Source organism: Neltuma alba, unplaced genomic scaffold (assembly GCF_004799145.2).
Source record: "Neltuma alba isolate B1F8T4 unplaced genomic scaffold, ASM479914v2 tig00010229_pilon, whole genome shotgun sequence".
Taxonomy (NCBI): domain Eukaryota; kingdom Viridiplantae; phylum Streptophyta; class Magnoliopsida; order Fabales; family Fabaceae; genus Neltuma; species Neltuma alba.
Genome location: NW_021635161.1, coordinates 510,956 through 519,178, shown reverse-complemented (window position 1 = coordinate 519,178; position 8,223 = coordinate 510,956). Strand labels below are relative to the sequence as shown.

Below are 8,223 nucleotides of genomic sequence, written 5' to 3'. Positions count from 1 at the left end.
GCTCATGTGTAAATGGAATTTCTAAATAACTATATTCTTTCTTTGGTAACTCGTAGCAATTCCCCTCTTGAAGAAACTCTTCTTATTAGATTTATTTGCAGGCTTTATTTGATTCTCATGTAAAAGCTTTGGTCAAACAATTACCAATTATGTTTTTTCATAGATGAACCATTTGTTAATTGATATGATTTTACTAAAAATGAGCGAAAAGATATTACCTATAAGCGAATGAGAATGAGAATTTGTTCCAAGAAGAAAGGAAGAAAGCTAGATTCTTGCACACAGCAGAAGGGACTGGGCACATGGGAAGAAGATACTTATCTTATCTCAATAAACAATTAGAGAGAAAAGCCTTTTGTATTAGTAAGCAAATAGTACAGAGAAGCACATGGCCAATGAATTGAACACCACTCAAAAAGATCCACACCAACTCCAAAATCACATTACATTGTGGACTAAACCAAAAGCCAAAAAGTTAGAACAAAACACAGTAAGTACACACAACATACCAACCCCATATCCAAAAAAAAAAAAAAAAACCCACAGAGAAGAGGGTGGTCCCAACTCTCTCTCTCTCTCTCTCTACAAGTATCCCTCTCTTTCTCTCACACGCAGGCTGTTAAAGTGCACTAAATAATGCAAAGTCTGAAGGGTCACATGCCCTTAAAGCAAACTAACTGACACCCCACACATGCCCTTGCCTTAACAGTTGAACAAGCACATGTCCTCTGTCCCCTAACTCTCCTGCCACTTCATAACACATTCCAAATCCTTCTTTCCCCTCTTAAAAACATACTTTAACGTCTAAAGCAAACCCAAACTGTCATTACAACGTCTCACAGATCAGAAAAAAATACAAACAATCCTTTCTTTTTTCCTCTCACTAACCTAATACTATACACAACTATAGTTAGCAGCATATATGCTCTTCAGCATCCATCAGCTCTTTAGTCAACTTTGAAATTCTAATCTATCATATAGCACACGTAGGTATAACGATCAAGATTTATTCTGGACGATCTCAGATGAGTAATAGTGATGCGGATCATATCTTGATTGTTATATTCATAGGAGCTATATGATATGTAAGAAATTTCTTGTTGAGATTTTGTTCTATAGAGTGTTGGGTTTGGGCTCCCTTTCTACGTGGGGCTGAGCTGCCACCAGGGTGCATTGCAAATGTCTGTGGCAAGTGATTAAGTGGTCGTTGGTTAGACCGGCCGCTTGCATAAATGAGTGAACCACGGTTGGACCAACGAACCTGAAACCTCTTCTGACCATGTCTTTGCTTATGGTCTCTGATTTTGATGTCTTCACTGGGATCTTGTGGCCAAACTTGTATTGGGTGGAGATGGGTTTGTGATTCACAAATCCCCATATGTATTTGTTAAATGTTCCAAAATCCTTCTTAAGCTGCAATAACCCAATTTGCAGAAGAAGAAGAATTAGCCACAGTTGAAAAATTGCTAGATTTTTATTAAGTATCTCCAAGACTCTAACACCTTCTATCCAAATGCTGTTCAACTTTAATGCATGGATAAAACACAAGTCTATTATTATATTTTAAGTCGAAGTTTCAATTTCTTTCATGACTAAAAATGATCTTTTTTTTTTTAATATTCCCGAAAACATTGATCCTAAAATGGTTTATCTTTCTTCTTTTTCTACAGGGGGAAAAGACTTTTATCCTTCAGTTAAGATGTTGCTTTTAACATGTTTAAAACATCATTATCATTAAAATTTCTGATCTTTTGAAACTTGCTGATTTGAAAGACTGAAATTTACTGGTCAAAGAGGTAGTTGGAAGAGAAAGACTAAAATTAAAACTCAAGTCATTATTGTACTTTCCCATCATTGGTGCTCTTTGATTAATCTTTCTCTTTCCCACAAGAATATTCACTCAAACCAAGCAAACTACTAGCTTTTTGGGAGGACAAAACATAAACAAGAACAGAGAGATCAAACGGAAAAAATGCTAAAATGGGCACAACTTACAAGGCATCATAATGCTTCGCTTACCTCTAGAATTCGGTTAGCATTGTCAACAACTCCTCGAACTCTGCTAATATCAATGCCATGTTCTGAACTAATAGCCATCATTTGCTTCTCTGTCGAGTTGGCCACTAGTTCTGCATCAAATCCTGAAAATGCAGTCCTGTTCATGTTTTGAATAGTTAGTTAAGAATATGATATGTAGTTGAACACAGATATACAGGTATTTTATGCGGCTCAACATAAAAGAGGTTGAACAATTTAACAAGTAATTTCATTTTTGCCGTAAGATTATCAATTACACGTCGATCCTCTTACAAAATCGAACTTTTTATAGAAATATCCTTTATTTTTTAGCAAGATCCAACCTGAAATCTTGGCGTTTCTTCAAGATTGAGGTCCAATCAGATCCCACCTGAGCACCGCTTAGGACCAGAAGTTCGAACAGCATCCTGCGTGGACAATAAGGCTTTTTGTCAATTGCAGTAATCATTTGCCTCTGCATATTTTTGTTTGGCTTGTTACGTGTTTATGTCTTTTTCTCTGTGAATGCGTGTGTGAGAGTGAGAGAGAGAGAGAGAAGCAGGAATTTACTTGTCATCATGAACTGGAACTCCCCATTCTTCATCATGATAAGCAATATAGATGGGATCTAATGATCAAACGAGACACAGACACAGAAGTTACGCATTCTGTAACTAACAAAATAGGTATAATTATGAAATTACGAGTTTGTATTCAAATGAGGACTCTTGTCTTAGAATTACCTGAATTGCTGGTGATGAAGCTGCATCTTTTCTCCTCCTCACTTGTCTTTGTTGAGGGATTGTTTGAAGAATCAAGAGGAACAACTTTATCAAACTTGGCAGATTTTGATCTTCCATAATGGGCAATCTTCAATTTCCTCTGTGCTTGCTGCAGAGCCACCTGTTCCCTCCTCACAGCAGCAATGCTTCCAGGTGCCTCAGTGATCAGAGAAGAAGAATAACTCAAAGATGCCTCAACAGAACCACAAGGCCCTTCCTTAAAACTCTTTGACTTCTTCCTCTCCAAACAGGGATTAGCTTTCAGGGAGTTTCTTGGGGTTGGCACAGAAACCTTCTCAGAACTTGAGTTCAGGTTAATCCCATTATGGTCACTCCCTCTCTTAATTGCTGGAGGCCTTGGGGACTTTGGAGAGAAAGGACTTTGGAGAAACTGGAGGTGTCAATGAAGTCTTTGTTGGGAACAATGGGGGTGGTGATGGTGGAGAAAGTGACTTTGGTGGTGGCACTTTCTTGATGGAATTCCTCCTCTCAAGGTTAGGAACACGGTTACAAGTCGGTTGAAGCACCGGCCGGCCATTAATCCTGGCCATCGCCGGTGGGGTTGCCGCCGGGGAGGCTTCAATGCCTACACTCACTTTGGTCTTTGAGCTACACATTTCTCAGCTCCTTTGCTTATCTAGTGCTTGACTGAAAATGGAAACAAAGAAAAAGGGCCTGTGAATTAGGATTCAGAAGGACTAATGGAAGAAAAACCGGGGAAGGAAATATTGAAGAAGGAAGTGATGATGATGGTGATGAGAGAATGAAGGAGAAAGGAAGGGAGGGAAGTGGGGTTTTATAAAGAGAAATGGGGAAGCTATAACATGGGGAGGTGGGGATCTGCCATACAACCTCTTGTGGAGGGCATTACTTTATGCGAACTAGACCACGAGGGCTTGAATGTGACACACACGCTTTCAACTTCTTAGCCACTTGGCAAATGCCTAATACTACTTGTTAATCTTCCCTTCTACTGAGTTTTTTTTTTTTTTGCCATAAGAGTTACTATATTTTATTCTGAGAGGAGAATCAATGAAGAAGCTCGTAAGAGGATTCGTTGGGTGAGAGAGATATTGAGCTGTGATAGAGTTACCAACCACGTGTTTTCAATATACAGAGACTTCCCCTTTTTCCACCATTCTGCAGATTCATGTCTTTCACTAAGAGGGGTCAAGATTCTCTAAGAATCCCACACAATACTGTCATTTAATTGAAAATAAATCAAAGATTAAGAAGATGTCACATCATATCAGAAATGAAACCAGTGGTGAATATGGATGAATTTTACTGGTGTAATTTTAACCATTGATTTGCTTTGAATGGAAAAAACATGTTAGAGCAGAATTTTACTAGAATAATTGTGTACAAGCTTCTCATTTCGTGCATGGTTCCTTTTTGCCTATTTTTTTATTACTTTATAGGCTTGTTGACCCTAAAGAATATATTTCCTCTCTGCTCAAGAATTTTGAGGTTGGAGTGGTGGATAAGGAAGGTGCAAATGCAAGAAAAAGACCAATGATTAGTCTATTCTTTTTAGCTGTATGGAATCTAACCCTCCCTCTTTCTCTCTATGTATGGTTTGTGTATGTTATTGAGAGAGTAAACGGTTCGGCCTGAAAAAGCACATGAGACCCTTCATGAGCACCATTACAAATATCAGCACTGAACACTGAGATAGGTTGTTTTGGGATTAAATTGAATGGCGTTGAAAAGAAATTAAATTATTAACAGCGTATGGTCATGTTCTAGTTAAGCTTGCTAACTTAGATTTGAGTCTGTGTGGATACAGAAAATATTTTTTGTAGAACTACTCGTTCTAAGCCTAGATTAGTTAGAATCTGATGTGATTTACTACTTAGAAAAAGAAATACTCCTCCAATCCTAAATATAAGACCTATTGTACTACAAATGAGTCTTATATAAGACCGAAAGAGTACATGAGATATATGTATAGATCATATATATATATATAATTTTTTGTGGGGTTTTTTTGTGACCCTTGAACTGAGATCTTTTATTCCTTCCCTTCTCTGTTTTTTATTTATTTTTGTTCTTATTTTCATGTCCCACTTCTGGTTTGTTATGTACTATACAGTTATCTTGATCTTCATATGTTTCTGCAACGAGGTGGTCCTGATATCGACTGACACAACTCACACGCTTATGGAAGATGTCATTGTTCTTCATCCTTCCAGGTTGGCTGAATAAATCCTCCACTGGGATCCAAAACAAACAATGTCATGAGAGATATTTTTCTTAATAAGACCTGAACCATAAAGAAAGATATAAACATATTAATAGTAAGTTTTACTCTAAAAAGCTATGTCTAATATATTCACGTATCTTTTCATTACAAGCTTAATTTTTTCTGTCTTGGGTAAATTTTAATTTATTAGAAGTATCTTGCAAGTCCCTGGTTGAAATACTTTTTCTGTGTCAGGGCAGAAAAAGAAAACTTTCTATCTGCATATCTAATCTTCTTTAGCTGAATAAATGGACGAAAAGAGTGTAGATTGGTAATGATGAAGTATAAATGTGGTAGCAATAAGTTCATAAAAGCTCTTTACGGTGTACACCCTTCTTGTTCCTTTTCTGTTTTTTATTTTTGTGAATATTTTTGTCTCTTCTTTAAAAGCCAACATAGAAAAATATCACGTATATGTCGGAAAGGGAATATCTATTTCTAATTAGTTCTGACAATATTCAAAATCAAATCTGAATCCTAGATAGTTTAATCAAACCTCAAAAAATTACGTACTTGAGAGCCAAATATATGGTGTAATCATTATACTATCTCCGATCCTAATTATAAGGTCTCGTTTGTAAACTACAAACGAGATTTTATAATTAGAACCGGTGATAATAGTTTATAGACTTGATTCTTAATTATGAGATCTTGCTTATAGACTACAAACAAGATTTTATAAATCAGAACCAAAGGTAATAGTTTATAGACTTGATTCTAGAAGTAGTAGCGGTAATAATAATAATAATAATAATAAATACCAATGAATTAGGATGTAGTCCAAAGTCCAAACTGGCGTGTTCTCAGATTTCTGAAGCTTGTTATTGCACTGTCTGCTTTCGTTGTCATAGGGCCTTTCATATGATTTACTGTGAAACCTTTGCTTTAAAGTGACACCCCATTATTTCTTATAAAAAACCATTTAAAAGAATAAATTAATTCTTTAGAAATATCTTCTGGCTAAAACTAAAATCCATCTGTCACAGAAAATAAATAAATAATTAAATAAAATGAGGGGAAAAAACAATCTCCATCGTGAGACATTGAGACTGGAATGGTCTGAATCTGATATTGATCAGTTCTTGTCAACATTTTTTTAAATACAATTATGTTAGACAGATTGAAAGTTGGTGGTGTACATTAATCTTTTTGGTTCAAATTGTAACATTTAATACTCATTCATCGTGATATTAAAGAAAAGGTTAAGGTTTGTTTCATAAATTTTTACTTAGAAACGCTGGTCACTCGAAAGTCTATTTGGATATAAATTTGCTTTGAAAATTTAAATTAGAACATTATTATCTCTACTTTTAGAGAACTGACGTAAACTGTTAAAATAGTTAAAAAAAACTAATAATGATCATTAATATTTTTAACAGTAGAAGGTAATATTGCTACAATTTTAGATTTTTAAGATAAATTTGCACCCAAAAAATCTTTCAAGTGTCCAGTACTTTTGAGTAAAAACTTTTAAGACAAATTTAAACTTTAAAACCTTTAAAGAAATAAAATTTAGCTTAGCTTGTGTTACCTTCGTCTGAACATAATGCCCAATTTAATTTAGTTTGTTAGAGTTGTTTAGCTCAATTGATTAATTGATACTAAACACTTTCTTAAATTCTGACTTAAGTAAGAGATTATGAGTTTAAAGTAAGGATGACAAGAAAAATTAGTGTATAATATTAGATTAATGGATGTAATATAGTTACCTCCCAAAATGTAAATTACACAATGATCACGGAACCAAATTATCAATCCCTAATGAGCAAATTGAATCGAACAACATTGGCTAGAAAAATTAGCAAATGAAAAGATCAAAGATCCTTTTTTTTTTTTGGAACAAACCAATCATGCATGGGTTGAATCAAACCTCCTCCTTAAATTTTGATCTCTCCATTGTTCCTTGTGTCTGTTGGTGGTCCCAAAAAACGAAAAACATTTTGATCATAGCCAGTAGTTATATATTTTTGATTAACTAACGTACCCGTGCAGACCAAACAATAATAGCTTGAAATTATTAATATCTACCCTATATATCCTATCCCTACACGTTCACTATTACACATTATTCCCCTCTTGTTCTGTCGTGCTTGGATCAACTTGTATTATTATTCTTCTTCTTTTTTTCCTCTTTTCCTTATTTACCATCTCAATAGGTCTCTGCCTGACGATCTTTCCTCTCCCTTTCGGGAAAATAATTGTTGAGAGATACAAGTTTTTATTAAAGCTACCCTTTAATTATTTGTAAAAAAATTATGTTAATTTTTTTAATGTCTCCTTTAATTATTTGTATTAAGGCTGCCTTTTAGGGTGTGTTTGGTATGAGGGATTTGGAAGGGAGGGGAGGGAAGGGGAGGGATTTTAATCATTTTTCCTTGTTTGGCAACACACAAATTTTAGGAGGGGAGGGAAAATTTTTTAAAATTTCCCCTCCCCTCCCCTCCTCAACCTCCCCTCCAAAATTGGGAGGATTTGGAGGGAAAAGGTAATATTTTGTCATATTATGACCATTATGCTCATATTTTGTCATGTTGTGACCATTATGTTTATATTTTGTCATATTATGACTATTATGCCCACGCCTTAAATAAAATAAGAGCAAAATTGTCCATATTAAAATATTTTTCCCTCCCCTCCCCTCTTTTTTTATAAATCCAAACAAGGTGATATTAAAATCCTTCCACTCCCCTCCCCTCCCCTTCTCTCCATTAAAATCCCTCCCCTCCCCTTCCTCTCATTGAGCCAAACATACCCTTAAGAAAAATTCTGCTCCTATCTTGAGGATCGAAATAAGTATTACTACCTCTAGTCCTAAATGTAAAATTTATTTTGTAATACTACCAGGTTCTTAATATAAGATCTCATATGACTTTTATTTTAGTTCTAAATATAAGACTCTAATTCATTTTGTCTATCATATTTATAGGTTTGTTTCCAAATTAATCCTTATAGTAATGGTAGTTCTAGCCCACTTGATTAGCAAAGATATTTTAGGAAAAACAATACATATTTATTACAAATAACTAATTTAACTTATTTTATTAATCTCCTCAAATTAGTCAACTAGCTTTTATAATTAGGACTGAAGGTAGTATAATTTACTCTACACAATAAATATTATATTTAGGACCGAAGATAGTATTATATTATATTTGATTATCATCATCAGACTCAGTTCAA

At 34.8% G+C, this 8,223-nt stretch overlaps 1 pseudogene; it reads right to left on the bottom strand.

The window, feature by feature from the left end:
* Positions 1-338: 338 nt before the first annotated feature.
* Positions 339-3,535, bottom strand: LOC114754960 (uncharacterized; annotated as a pseudogene).
* Between the last annotated feature and the right edge of the window lie 4,688 nt (positions 3,536-8,223).